General features: G+C 44.8%; 1 protein-coding gene across 1 annotated transcript in view; it reads right to left on the bottom strand.

Moving 5' to 3' along the window:
- PC (pyruvate carboxylase) overlaps nt 1-15519 on the bottom strand; it is a 405325-nt gene extending 389806 nt beyond the window's left edge. Inside the window, exon 1 of the mRNA XM_044270882.1 lies at nt 15420-15519. The gene's annotated coding sequence lies outside the window, so the exon portion shown is untranslated. The remainder of the gene's footprint in view (nt 1-15419) is intronic.
- Nucleotides 15520-15859: the final 340 nt, after the last annotated feature.

Here is a 15859-nt window from a genome sequence, read left to right as displayed (position 1 = left end):
TGCTTTCTGCATGCTAGCTTTATGGATGTGCAGCTGCCACTATGAATGTGCTAGTCTAAATTTTTTGTAGTATAAACTACCAGATGACTTGGACACCCTGAGTATTTGGACACCTACCTGGCAAAAGAGGTGCAGTGATAGAAATGTATGGATTTGCGTAAGAAAGGGAATTATAGTCCTCTTGGATCTCTACAGTATAGAGAATATATGGCTGAAAAAAGGTGGAGTTGTCCCTTCAAGGGAGAATGGCGCAGCTGCATCTCTCACCAGGGTACTGCTTGGAAACGTAATATGTGAAAATTAAAGGGGCAGTAACGTTCTAAAATATATAACTTTTAATGGTACGAGTAAAATATTTATAAACCCCTTACAGATATAAACAGAGAGACACAAGTGGGACCCTAAGTACACGTAGACCGCTGGGAGGCGGGTCAAGGTAAATGGGGCCCCTCGGGCAGACCCTTATTCAAATAGTGTGGACCCCAAGGATCAAGGGGAGTCACACCTAGTGGTGAGAATAAATGTAAGTGTCCTGTGTCCCAGGGTAAGGACCAGGGCAATGCCTAGTGTAGGTAAGAAGACAAGGGTATATCTTGCCGATGCAGAGTAGATAGGCACGTTTATTCGCCAAGCTCAGGAGGTCACCGGAAATAGTGGTCCTTTCTCAGCGCATGAATAGGTGTCCTTCGGAACAGGGTCTTCGTGAGGTAGGTCATGCGTTGTAGAGTGCTGACGGGAATTAAACTGTCCCTATTGCACCCTACTTGACCTACTATGACCCTAGTGCCCTAACACGGGATCCGTGCCCCGCAAGGGTTGGTCCCGTCTGGAACCTCACCCTGGTCTAAGGTCCCTATAAGACCCTGCCGGGGTGATGGGGAGGACACCTGATAAAGTGGAAAATAAAACCGTGGGTACAAAAAGATGGGTATGTTCACCCGTCCCTACGCGTTTCTTCAATTGAACATACTTAAGGATAGTTATAATAAACCCCTTGAATCGTCAGGGGACGGGGGTTAGCACAAGTGGTAGCTGTCCTCAATTGCACAGTATAAAAATTATATTGCTGAGCAGAATGAAAGGGGCATACTAGATTAAGCCACTCGTGGTACGTGGTGTATTTACACTGAAGCTGACCTCAACTGCAGAGAATGAATAAAATAATGTTAGGCACTTGGGAGGGAAGCGCAGACTAGCTCTGGCCACTTAATGGTGTGTGGTGTGGTTAATGTGTACTTAGAGTGCGTATGGCAAAAATCCAGGTGTGCTTGTAACACACAAAAAATAATAAAGGAACGCTCTCTAGACAGATGTCTAATGATAAGTACCCCTGCCCCTATAAGGAAGAGCCGGCATTTCCGGTGACCTCCTGAGCTTGGCGAATAAACGTGCCTATCTACTCTGTACCGGTAAGATCTACCCTTGTCTTCTTACCTACACTAGGCATTGCCCTGGTCCTTACCCTGGGACACAGGACACTTACGTTTATTCTCACCACTAGGTGTGACTCCCCTTGATCCTTGGGGTCCACACTATTTGAATAAGGGTCTGCCCGAGGGGCCCCATCTACTGTGACCCGCCTCCCAGCGGTCTACGTGTACTTAGGGTCCCACTTGTGTCTGTCTGTTTATGTCTGTAAGGGGTTTATACATATTTTACTCGTACCATTAAAAGTTATATATTTTAGAATATATGGCTGGCAATATTACTCTTTCATTGGTGGCTGTAATTTACAACTGAAGGAAACAGGGTTAAAGATACAGTTGGCCAAACTGTGGCCAAGTGTGAAGGGTGTATTAGCAATGTCCCGTTCACAGCAGTAAAGTCTATCAGCTTTGATCAGCAAAATACATTACTGTCTGACTGACTCCACTGCTTGACCATGCAGATATTGGGCCTTCTTTCCCTCATCTCTCTCCCTTTATCGTGTACTATGGAAATTATCCCCTCAGTAGATAATCCTCAGAAAATGTGATTCTCTGGAAATCTGGTCAAGTCCCGTGAGGAGTGAGCACATTTATCAGCACTCACTACCTCCTCGAACTGATAACTAACTATACTCTCCACTGACTGAGCTAGGGGCAGATCCAGCATCCACACCCAACTTCCTGCAGGGGCTGTGCCAGGGTAATTAACCCCATACAAAAGCTATTCTAGGCACATTTCAAAGCATACACATATAAAATAGCATTAAATACTGGGCAGTGGGGAGAGGAGTGCAGTTGAGACAATTTTTGGGGACTTTTCAAAATGTCCCAATGATAAATAAAAGACAAAAAACAACATACTTCAAAGGAATGCTTACAAAACAGCTACATTGCTGAGGTAGAATAGTCTACCTCAGAACTTGGTCACAGCAGGACTATTTCATGGCTTTAATAAAAAAAACTAAATATAGAATAACATTAACACCTATGAAAATGTGTAGAACTATGCAACCTCTAGAAATATGACTTAGGGCGCAGCCATACTAAGGGGGTTATTTACTCAGCTGAAATACGCCTATATACGCTATCTGCGACTTCGCCCTGTTCACGACAGGTTTAAAATTGTGGGCGTGGCATGGGCGGGAAAGGCTAGCAGGCCTGTTTCATTCATCATTTTCTAAGCCTGTTTTAGGCATAGAAAATGGTCTAAATGTAAGAAGCCTCTTCATAACTTCGGCGGATCTACTGCCAGCTATGGGCCTTTATTAAGACTAGGGATGAGCGGACCCGTGGATGTTCGGGTTCGCAGGGTTAGGCCGAACTTCGGGTCAAAGTCATTGAAGTCAATGGGGACCCGAACTTTGGTGCACTAAAATGGCTGTAAAATAGTCGTAGTAAGGGCTAGAGGGCTGCAAAAGGAAGCAAAATGGGGGTAAGAGCAGGACAATTTCCCTGCAAACAAATGTGGATAGGGAAATGACTTAAAGGGAGTCTGTCACCACATTTGACCATATTAGACAGATCCTATAGCGTTATATGTGCCACCCAGCAGTTAAAAACGGTACCTTTGTTGCATATAACCGAGTCTTCTTTCTGCCAAAAATGAACTTTGAAGATTGTGTAAATGAGCCCTCTCAAGTGCCCAGGGCGGTGTCTCAATCTTTCGAGCCCAAGACCGGACCTCCCCAACGGCTCATAACCCTGCCCTCCTTGTGCCTGTGCCCGCCCGTTTACTCCCCTCCCCTCGCCTTTTCCATTGCGGCTGCGCGGACAAATTCGTAGCCGGCGCATGCGCAGTAGGTATTGTGATGCCCTGCCAGGACCGGGTATCGCATTGCGCATGCGCCAGCTACGAGACTCGTAGCTGGCGCATGCGCAATGCGATGCCCAGTCCTGGCAGGGCATCGCAATACCTACTGCGCATGCGCCGGCTACGAATTTGTCCGCGCAGCCGCAATGGAAAAGGCGAGGGGAGGGGAGTAAACGGGCGGGCACAGGCACAAGGAGGGCAGGGTTATGAGCCGTTGGGGAGGTCCGGTCTTGGGCTCGAAAGATTGAGACACCGCCCTGGGCACTTGAGAGGGCTCATTTACACAATCTTCAAAGTTCATTTTTGGCAGAAAGAAGACTCGGTTATATGCAACAAAGGTACCGTTTTTAACTGCTGGGTGGCACATATAACGCTATAGGATCTGTCTAATATGGTCAAATGTGGTGACAGACTCCCTTTAAAATAACATAGAATAAAAAAAAATATTATAACCCTTGAACTAGGAGGCGGAGGTCATAGTGGAGTAGGAGGTGGTGGACGTTTCGGTTTAGGTGGAAGCGGCGGTGGAGGAGGTAGCCAACACTGTTTTTGTTTTGTTTTTCCCCCTTTATTCATTTATTTATTTATTTTATAATTTGGGAAGGCCCCAAAACATTGGGAAATTGAAAAGAGAACGCAAATAGAAAGTGTGCTGGAGTATAACAATGGCTGGGTCCGGCCGGTATACTTGTCTACTCAGCACTAGGTATGGATATGTCCTGTGGGATCCCTGCCTGGTTCATTTTAATCAACGTGAGCTTGTCCACGCTGGCTGTGGACAGGCGGCTGCGCTTGTCTGTGATCTCCCCACTGCCGTGCTAAACACATAATCGAACAATACACTGGCCGCAGGGCAGGCTAGCACCTCTAAGGCGTAAAAGGCCAACTCAGGCCATGTGCCCAATTTGAAAACCCAGAAGTTAACTGGGGTAGACCCATCAGTCAGCACGTGCAGGCGTGTGCACACGTACTATTCCACCATTGTTGCTGAAATGCTGCCTCCTGCGTTACATATCAGCTGGTGGTGCTGGTTGTTGTGGCATGCTGACAAAGATTTTCCACATTTCGGACATGTTAACCCTCCCTTCTGAGGTGCTGGCGGTGCCCCAGCTGCGTTGGAAATTTCTTCCTCCTCCTCCTCCTCTGCCTTCGCCTTGTGCTTCCACTGTGCCCCCGATGTCAGGTGGGAATGCCATCAGCAGCGCGTCTACCAGAAAAATTCAGCACATGTGCCAGGCATCAAACCGGCTAGGCTCAGAGTTGCTACAAGATTTCACCCGTTATCGCACACCACAAGGCCGGGCTTGAGGCTCAGCGGCACCAACCACTTATCGGTCTGTTGTTTCATGCGCATTCACAGCTCCTGCGTAGTGTGGGTTTTTTCCTCCCAAACAGATGAGCTTCAGAACAGCCTGCTGTCGTTTCCCCCGGCTATGCTGAAATTGGTGGTGCAGTGTTACACTGACCGGATGAGGAGGCGGTAGAGGAGGAAGCGGAGTAGGAGGAAGAGGCAGCAACAGGATGGAACGAGAAACATCCTGCAATCCTCAGTAGCGGTAGGACATGTGCCAAACTTCTATCCGCCTCAGGCCCAGCCGCCACTGCATTTACCCAGTGTGCAGTTAGGGAGATATAACGTCCCTGTTGGTGCTTACTTGTCCAAGTATCGGTGGTTATGTGGACCTTGCCACAGATGGCGTTGTGCAGTGCACACCTGATTTTGTCCACCACTTGGTTGTGCAGGGCAGGGATGGCTCGTCTGGAATAGTAGTGGCGGCTGGGATCCATGTACTGTGGGACAGCCACCAACATAAGGTTTTTGAAAGTCTCCATCTCCACCAGACAAAATGACAGCATTTCAAAGGCCAGGAATTTTGAAATGCTGGCATTCAGGGCCAGGGATCGTGGGTTGTTTGGGGGGGTACTTCCTCTTTCTCTCCAGTGTTTGGGGGATGGAGAGCTTTGTGGAGATGCTTGGTGTTGCTGTCACATTCTCTGTTTGCAGGATGGAAGGTGCCACTGTCACTCCAGAGGGGTGGGGGGGGGGGGGGGGGGAAGAGGCCGAGACCGCAGCAGAAGAGGGAGCAGGAGGAGCCTGAGATCTTTCGTGGTTTTTCAGGTGTGTACTCCCAGGCAGTTCGTGCTTTGCATTTAGATGCCTGATCATGAAAGTAGTGCTCAGGTTTAGAACATTTATGCCTTCCTTCAGGCTCTGATTGCACAGCATGCAAACCACTCTCATCTTGTCGTCAGCACATTGTCTGAAGAACTGCCACACCAGGGAACTCCTTGGAGCTGGCTTTGGTGTGCTCAGTCCCTGAATGCGGTGGGCAGTAGCAGGCGTACTGGCTAGGGGACGGACACTCTGCGCCCTCATTTATTGTGTGACCACCACCTATTCTTCGAAACTGCACACGTCACTCGCATGACTTTGATTCTATCAAAAGCTTAGGGCAAGGACCTCAAAGGTAGTATTTTCTGAAATACTACCTGTACCATGAGCCACACAATAAAGGCAGCGGGAGATTAGGGAGATTAACAAGTGACTCAAGAACTGGTGTAGGAAGGAGGGGTTTGGGTTCCTAGAGAACTGGGGCAGCTGTGTTGGGGGAGAAGATGGCTAGAAGGTTGGAGGAGTGTTTAAACTAGGGACTTGGGGGGAGGGTAATTATGTTATAGGATAGGAAGTTAGTGCAGATAGAGACCGGGGGCAAGGTAATGGGACTGGGGGAGGAATGGATGGAGGGACTAGAACAGTTCAGAAGGAAAGGTATAGGGTAAAAAATATGCATAAACCTCCTAAATGTATGTATACTAATGCCAGAAGCCTGACTAATAAAACTGGGGAACTGGAATTAGTGATGTGTGAGGAGGACTATGACATAGTGGGAATAACTGAGACATGGCTGGATGATAGCTATGACTGGGCAGTTAATGTACAAGGTTACAGTCTGTTTAGAAAGGATCGCCAAAACCGGAGAGGGGGAGGGGTCTGCCTTCATGTAAAGTCCGGCCTAAAGCCCACAGTCCAAGAAGATATAAATGAGGGACATGAACATGTGGAATCACTTTGGGTAGAAATACATGGAGGCAAAAACAATAATAAATTACTAATAGGAGTTTACTATAAACTAATATATCAGAGTCCACAGAAAATCTAATACTAAACGAGATAGACGAGGCGGCAAATCATAATGAGGTGGTTATTATGGGGGACTTCAAGTACCCAGATATAGACTGGGAAACTGAAACCTGTACATCTCATAAAGGAAACAGGTTCTTGGCAATAACCAAAGACAATTACCTTTCCCAACTGGTTCAGGACCCGAATAGAGGGACGGCCATACTGGACTTAGTATTAACCAATAGGCCTGACAGAACAACAGACGTGCAGGTTGGGGGACACCTGGGAAATAGTGACCATAAAGTAATAACCTTCCAATTATCATTCAAAAGAGCATTTCTACAGGGAGGAACAAAAATACCAAACTTCAAAAAAGCTAAATTTAGCCAACTAAGAGAGGACATAGGTCTAACTTACTGGGACAAAGTCGTCAAAAATAAAAATACGGCCACAAAATGGGATATTTTTAAAAGCATCCTAAAATCTAATTGTGAGAGGTACATACCGTATGGGTATAAAAGGTTAAGGAACAAGAAGAAACCAATGTGGATAAATAGAACTGTAACGAAAGCAATAAATGACAAAAAAAAAGCATTTAAATCACACAGGAGGCTAGCGAGGAAGCACTGAAAAACTATAAGGAAAAAAAATGGAATATGTAAAAAACAAATAAAAACAACCAAAGTAGAGACCGAGAGATTAATTACCAAAGAGAGCAAAACTAACCCTAAAATGTTCTTCAATTATATAAATGGTAAAAAGTATAAATCTGAAGATGTCGGCCCTTTACGGACTAATGAGGGGGGAGTTGCAGAGAGCGATGAGGAGAAAGCAAAGCTATAAAATATTTTTTACTCCACGGTATTCAATGAGGAAATTAAACTGTCAGATGAAATTCAGAATGTAAAAGTTAATTCCCCATTAAAAGTGCCCTGTCTGACCCAGGAAGAAGTACAACAGCGACTTAAAAAGATTAAAATAGACAAATCGCCAGGACTAGATGGCATACACCCAAGTATCCTTAGAGAATTAAGTAATGTCATAGCCAGACCCTTATTTCTGATATTTAAAGCGAACCTTTCACCAGGATTTCACTTAATAAACTATTACCAGTACCTTATAGATTATCCTCATTGTGTTTCAATGCATTCTTGTGCCGCTTTCCTGGGATGGATATTCATGAAAAAAACGACTTATAAAGTTCTCGTCTCCAGCTCCTGAAGTCACGCTAGAAGTCAAGGGGGTAGCCCTTCCTTCACTCCGGGCTGTAACTCCCCTGCCCTAACCCCGCCTCTAAGTAGTGTAACTGACATCCGGCTCAGTCGCCGGGACCGCGCTTGTACAGGCAGCGCATGCGTCGTCGGACTCGAGCGCGATCCTGTACAAGCGCGGTCCCGGCGACTGAGCCGGGTTTCGGTTACACTACATAGAGGCGGGGTTAGGACAGGGGAGTTACAGCCCGGAGTGAGGGAAGGGCTACCCCCTTGACTTCTAGCGTGACTTCAGGAGCTGGAGACGAGGACTTTATAAGTCATTTTTTTCATGAATATCCATCCCAGGAAAGCGGCACAAGAATGCATTGAAACACAATGAGGATAATCTATAAGGTACTGGTAATAGTTTATTAAGTGAAATCCTGGTGAAAGGTTCGCTTTAAGGACTCTATACTGACAGGGAATGTCCCACAGGATTGGCGCATAGCAAATGCGGTGCCAATATTCAAAAAGGGTAAAAAAAAAACAGAGCCCGCCGGAGACTATAGGCTGGTAAGTTTAACATTGGGATCGGTCATGTCAAACTAATTTAATCAGTTTCTATGAGGAGGTAAGTTCTAGACTTGACAGCAGCGAATCAATGGATGTCGTATATCTGGACTTCTCCAAAGCATTTGACACTGTACCACATAAAAGGTTAGGATATAAAATGAGAATGCTTGGCTCAGTGATAGAAAACAGAGGGTGGTTATTAATGGTACATACTCAGATTGGGTCACTGTCACTAGTGGAGTGCCTCAGGGGTCAGTATTGGGCCCTATTCTCTTCAATATATTTATTAATGATCTTGTAGAAGGCTTGCATAGTAAAATATCAATTTTTGCAGATTGACACTAAACTGTGTAAAGTAACTGACACAGAAGAGGACAGTATACAGCTACAGAGGGATCTGGAGAGATTGGAGGCTTGGGCAGAGAAGTGGCAGATGAGGTTTAACACTGACAAATGTAAGGTTATGCACATGGGAAGGAATAATGCAAGTCACCTGTACATACTAAATGGTAAAACACTGGGTAACACTGACATGGAAAAGGACTTAGTAAAACTAAGTTGTAAAAACCAGCGTCAGGCAGCTGCTGCCAAGGCCAATAAGATAATGGGTTGCATCAAAAGGGGAATAGATGCCCGTGATGAGAACATAGTCCTGCCACTTTACAAATCATTAGTCAGACCACACATAGAGTACTGAGTACAGTTCTGGGCTCCTGTGAACAAGGCAGACATAGCAGAGCTGAAGAGGGTTCTGAGAAGGGCAACTAAAGTAATAACTGGAATGGGTGGACTACAGTACCCTGAAAGATTATCAAAATTAGGGCTATTCACTTTAGAAAAAAGACGACTGAGGGGAGATCTAATAACTATGTATAAATATATCAGGGGTCAGTACAGAGATCTATCCCATCATCTATTTATCCCCAGGACTGTGACTGTGACGAGGGGACATCCTCTGCGTCTGGAGGAAAGAAGGTTTGTACACAAACATAGAAGAGGATTCTTTACGGTAAGAGCAGTGAGAATATGGAACTCTCTGCCTGAGGAGGTGGTGATGGTGAGTACAATAAAGGAATTCAAGAGGGGCCTGGATGTATTTCTGGAGTGTAATAATATTACAGGCTATAGCTACTAGAGAGGGGTCGTTGTTCCAGGGAGTTATTCTGATTGCCTGATTGGAGTCAGGAAGGAATTTTTTCTCCCTTAAGTGGTAAAAATTGGCTTCTACCTCACAGTTTTTGTTTTGTTGCCTTCCTCTAGATCAACTTGCAGGATGACAGGCCGAACTGGATGGACAAATGTATCATCTTCCACCCACTCTTCACCCCTGCCCCCCTTGCCTCTCTGCACACTGCAGAAAGCCGCAGCAGTTGGTACCTGTGTATCGTCATCATCATCAGAGACGTGCTGCGGTGGTCCTCCATGTCCACATCCTGAAACATAAGTGGTTGGGCATCAGTGCACTCAATCTCTTCCACTTCTCGGGCAGCAAAAGAGACTGCTGCATGACTTGGGGCTCAGACTGCTTGGCTGATTTGCAAGGGGGTGAGGCGAAAGACTGATGCCCATGGGCTGCAGGTGCCAACTCTGCGCTTTCAGCAGGGGACCGAGTGGGAGACAATGTGAAGGAACTGGAGGCACTGTCAGCAATCCAATCTACTACCGCCTACAAAATAACACTGAATGTTCTGTCGCCTACGTGCACCTGAGAAAGGTGTTTTATTTAGGCGTGTAGCTGGCACAGATCGACCACGTCCTCTCCCTGCAACAGGAGCTCCACCAACACCAGCAGCACCACGACCAGGGCCATTTGATGCTCTTCTCATTGTTTGAGGTCACCCACTGAACTAATAGACAGAAACTATATTAATTTCCCTGTCATGTATGCAGTACAGGTGTACCTCACACCAAAAATTGGTATATGTCTCCCACCGAACTAACAGACAGATTATTATATTTCTGTGTCGGGGTACAAAGCTGGTGTATTGCACCCACAAAAAATCACTATAGGTCACCCACAGAATAAATAGCCAGATGAAATTCCTAACACCCCCCCTTTACTTCAGCTGCCTGCTTCCTGTCCCTGCACTACTCAGAGCTGCTGGGCAGTGCTACATGTGGTACAGCTTGTATAGAGGCTGGGTCACATGATGCACCGGCCAATCACAGCCATGCCATTACTAGGCATGGCTGTGATGCCTTCTAAGTGCCCTGCAGCCTTTCAACAAGCTTTATTAAATGCCTGAACACCGAACTCGAACCCGAACTTTTGCAGCAAAGTTCGGGTTCGGGTCCAGGTACCGGAACTTGCAATGTTCTGTACGGATCTGAACTTTGCCGTTTGGGTTCGCTCAACACTAATTAAGACCGGCGTCAAAAACACCGGTCTTAATAAATGTGCCTCTAATTTTTTATTTTATTTTGCTTCTTTTGTTAAAAAAACATACTCCTCATACTATATAGTGCTAAAACCTGTGACTGGCGGCAGTGGTCTCATGCATTATACAGGCAAGTCATCGCTGCAGATGAAAGCACGACATCCTGGGAGTTTGGGACAGTGAATATACTTTTTTAATTATTATGATAGCTTCCCTAACTTTTTCAGAAATAAACTTTAACTCAGACAACCTCAAAGATAACATGTTTCTTCAGCCACCATTACAGGATGCTTATGAGCTATCTGCATACAAATGAGGCTTGTGCACATGGCTGAGCTCTGTTCACAAATCCGGAAAGGCAGTATGGCCTAAGACAGGCCTAAGTAGGCCTCTGCTTTACTTTACTATCCCCCAGAAAAAGGAGGAAAAACAAGCAATCCTTATATATTCCTTTCTCTCCATCTCATCTTCAAACCATTTCCACCAATCTGCTTATATTATTTGAACCTATGTAATTCAAACATGGATTCCAAGTTTTGAAGGGTTTTTCCGTTTTCTAGATGTTGATGACCTACCCCAGGATAGGTCAGATTGGTGAAGGTCCGATATCCGTCATCCCCACTGATCAACTGTTTTCGGCAGCTGCTGGAGGAGGAAACAACACAGTGGACAAAACCGGGACTAGAAAGCTCTGTCTACTTTGAAGTGTTTGTGCGAGCATACTGCAGCTCAGCTGCCATTCGCTTTTGTTGACTTTGTGTGCCCAAAAAAATGTGCTCAATTTATGGCCCCCTAAAAAGAAATGATTGCACCAAATGGTATGGAAAATGTGTGCCTGCCGAAGACCTAACATCATTACTGTAAAGAGCTTATGCATACAAATAGTGAGCACAAATAGATGTTCGATTTACACATTTACTTAAAAGGGAACAGTTCTCATTATAAGAGGATATTAGGGAATTAAACAGAAGTAATCTGCACTCGACAAAACAGGAATGTGAGGAGGAAAACACAGGGACAAAAACTCTATTGTATACTATGCACTAACAGATTAGAATCTAATATTATAGGGGTAGTCTGTGTGTTAGAAAATAAAAAAGCCCTCTGTTCCAGCACTACCACTCCCAGCAGTCCGCACGAGACCCAAAATGATGGGGATCTACTCTTGGTCACAAGACCGCTGCAGCCAAACATGGCCTCTGTGGTCATACATGCAAGAACAGCACATCACTGCAGTTGATATTATACTGGATCATCAACATCACACAAAGTGAAATTTCTTCCCTCCTAGATATTCCATGATCAACTGTGAGTAGTATTATTGCAAAGTGGAAGAGTTTAGAAACCACAGCAACTCAGTGGCAGACCACGTAAAGTTACAGAACGGGTTCGCCGAGTACTGTGTTGCAGTAATAGGAGGACGCTACCTGCCTGACTGCATTGTGCCAACTGTTAAACTTGATGGAGAAGACATAATGCTATGGGGCTGTGTTCAGAGGTTTGCCTAGGCTCCTTAGTTCCAATGAAGGGAAATCTTAATGCTTCAGCATACCAGGACACTTCAGTCAATTGTACAGTACAGCAGAGATTGTGATTAAAAATGCAGAATACATGAAAAAAGAATCCAAGGTTCATATTCATTTGAATAAAAATAACTTGGACAGTTCCAAAAAGCCTTTCGAGATTTACAGCATGTCCTATGGGTATGCCATAAATGCTTATTATGTGTGCTACAGTATGTACATCAGGGACGCTCAACTATGAGGAGACTTCATTTCTTACAAGTTATTACAATTTATTAGAAAATGTTCTGCTTATGAACCCAGACTGATGAACATATGAGAATATTGGAGCAGTTCATCAATAATTCATACTCAAGATCCTGTGAACTGGATTATAAGGCCCATGGAACATAAACTGCCATATTATGTTCCTTCAAAGTTCAGAGTTCTTCTGATTCTTAGCACTGCCTCAGCCCTCAGGGGACATTTTTGCTGAAGTTTGTGCATCTTTTCTTAAGCTTTTAAAGTATAAATTCCATCACTAGTTGACGCAACACTAGTATGGTAAACTGGTAGTTACAGTACAGTACCTTTTGATAAGCCATTCATTAAAACCTAGGCCCAAAGGCATAACTACAAACTCCTGGGCCCCAAATCCAAAATCCATAACAGGGCCTCCTACTTACCATGTGGTAATATTGATGTCTAATATGGCAGAGGTGCTTGTAGACACCCAACTCAGGTCCAGATGACGATGCTACCTCTGCACCCGATAGCTGTACCCACTGGCCCATATTTCTCAGTCCACCTATGTTCGCGCCACAGAAACCAGCTTCTGTGCTACATACAATGCCAAAAAAAGCTGCCTTCAAAAATAGCCAATAAAGTTTATTGATGGGGAGAAAATAGCGAATTGTAAACACTGATAATAATTCACAAATGCCTCACTCTTCACAAAGAGCTACAAGGAAAAAAAATACAAAAGGAAAACATGTTGAGCATATTTCATAGAGATTCTGTATCAAAATTTCACGGCGAGTGTATAAAACAGTGCAAGCAAATAGGGTTCTAGAAAAAATGTATCCAATGCAGAAAATGTGCACCAGGCCCTGAAAGCTGATTTAATGGAGGTAACGTGAGACTGAACTGCAATACCAAATATAGTCCATGGACAAGAGTGGCATACTTTCTGGAAAAAAGGAGACCCATACTTCCTTTACTAAGCTTACATCTGACTGTAACTCTAGGTGTGAACTTCTACTTTCCTGTCCTGACTTCAACCCCAAGTGACTAGCTGGGTGTGAATGTACTTGCTGTACTGGGATGTACAGTATTTATTTCTCCCCTAGGGCTAATTCAGGGCATTTTTTTACCCTTATTTTTGTTTTAAATAAAAGGGCTCATGTTCACTGGTAAAGAGCTGAACACACTCAGTGTGCTGCCGTACCATGGGGGCGGATGTACCAAGACTGGTACGTCTTAGTCAGATATCTGTTGGCCTCTATGTCATCCCCAAACTGAAATGTACGTCAGCTATGAGCCGGCATAGATTTCAGGGATAATTTACTCAATTTCCCTAGCATAAACAATTATAAGTTTGTTGGGCCGAGGGTGATCTCTCCCCTTCTGCTAAGCTCCATCCACCTTTTTGAAAAGTGCCATGAGCGGCGGACATTCTCAAAAACTCACAAATTGTATAAAAAAAATGTGCTACTTTGTTTACACTAGAAAATTGGCAAACAGGCCATAGCCCAAAGATGTGTCAAGTGATTCATTCCACCTGACAGTTGACTAAGACTGTCCTATGAACAGGGGCAAATTGGCCAAAGACCTTACAGGGAAATTTCCCGGTGGGCTGTTGCCAAGGAGGCTGCCTGAGCCCTCTTCACAGCCGGCCAGTGGAATTTTTTGGGGATGTATTTTGTGCTGCTGCTGGCAATATTTTGTGATGACTGTGGTATTTGGCTCTGTTGGGGTGGCATAATGTGCCATAATATGGTATTGTTGGCCCTGCCTTCCATCAATTTGGACCCAACTACAAAACAGGGCCACTTTAAGTTCCCAGTCCACCCCTGCCTATGAAACATCAGTCTTAGTAAATCTGACCCTGGAAACAACACTTCTAGAAGAGAATATCACCTCATATGCAGAGTCCAGTGGAACAGGCCATGTTTCGGAGGCATAAAATTGGAGGCATGCAAACACAAGGATACGTCAACGGACTCATGCACTGCGATGGAATCCCTATTATGATTCAATACCACGTCCTTGAGCCCTAAGGCTAAATTTCTTTGGCTTAATTTGGTTCATTTTGATGGCAGAGAATGTTTCTTTGGAAAAGCGGATCTCTATTTTAAATTCGGAGGCTAATAATCACAATGCTGATAACTAAAAACACTCCTGTACCCAATGACCACAATAGGGGCTGTCAAGACACCAAATTGTTAACAGCTAAACGAAAAGATGCAAAATAATAATGAGCTGTCAGACATTTGTGCAAAATGTTTCCTAGTTAATATGAACTTTTGTGGCTTATATGGAATTCTCTCTTGGAAAGTATATTGTAAAAGTAACAAACATGCATATAGCACAGGTGCCCAACATATACTGCACTGCTATGCATATGAAGGAGGCACATCTACCATACAGAACGGTGCCATGTTATACTGTAAGTGGGCAGCAGACACACTACTTCTCACACGGGGCGGACACCTGTTCCCCCAGTCCCGCACTCAGCCCATCCCTCTCATATGTAGATTGCGGGACTTGTTCTATCAGGCACATCCACACAGCCTGGATCTCTTATCACATTCCATTCAGAATAAGACAAGCAGAACATTTCTATATGCGCTGCTGGGAAACATCCATGTAAGGATAGGAGAAAAACCAGTTATGAGGTTCCTCCTCCCAAAGAGGCTTCAGTCACAGACAAGTGTCGCCCTCCGCCGCAGCTTCTGTGACAAGTGAGTCCTGTTGGCAGACTCCAGTGTCTCTCGTCCTCCCCCACCTCCCTTTCAGCCCTCCAATCTCCATGGCAAAGAATGTGCAGAACTCTGAATGAATCCTCTTGATCTAGAAAGAGATCACGATGATGACTGTTTTCCGCCGTATTATTTTATATGTAGAATGATACACAGACATTAAAAACTTCTTAAATGAATCAATAACTTGGATTAACTACATTGATGAATAAACAGAAGCAGCAGCATTCAGGGTCGAGCTTCATTCAGATGCACAACTTTTCTTTTGTCTATTTCCTGCCATATGAATCCTGAATTCAAAGCAGCCACACGGGTAAGAAAGTATAAAAGAATTCATGCATAATGGAATCCACCAACCTCCCCTGCACCCAGCCTGCTAGATCCCAGATACGTGAGGGGCCTACAGATGACCCCTGCACTGTCACACTTACCTTAACACTGCACAATTGTCACCGTGTCTCTAATTCATGGGATTTGCAGCAAGAAACGCTATGATTCAGCCACTCCCCTGATTACCTAACAATATAATCTGGAGCCAAATAAACTCAATCACATGCTCCGAGCCGTGAAACTTCACTTAACCAGTGATCTGCTCCGGGCACTTCGTCAATGGGGCTAAACTCTATGAAAACTTCATATCATAGGAGCCGCACGCTGCAGGGGGCCGCACCTTATAGAGTAGATTTCTATCTCTGCCCCCCAGTTTTTGCACTGCTCTGCAGGAACGTATACATGTAGAGAGGTCACAGCCCTCCTATAAATGAGTGCAATACCCCAGATAGGGTATCTACAATTGTTTATTATGTATTGTTATATCATATTGTTTTCTGTATGGGTCGTATGCTTCAGAATGATAATGTATGGTTAGCAT

This window comes from Bufo gargarizans, chromosome 10 (genome assembly GCF_014858855.1).
Source record: "Bufo gargarizans isolate SCDJY-AF-19 chromosome 10, ASM1485885v1, whole genome shotgun sequence".
Taxonomy (NCBI): Eukaryota; Metazoa; Chordata; class Amphibia; order Anura; family Bufonidae; genus Bufo; species Bufo gargarizans.
The sequence above is the reverse complement of the archived record's forward strand: the minus strand, read 5'-3'. Positions and strand labels throughout refer to the sequence as shown.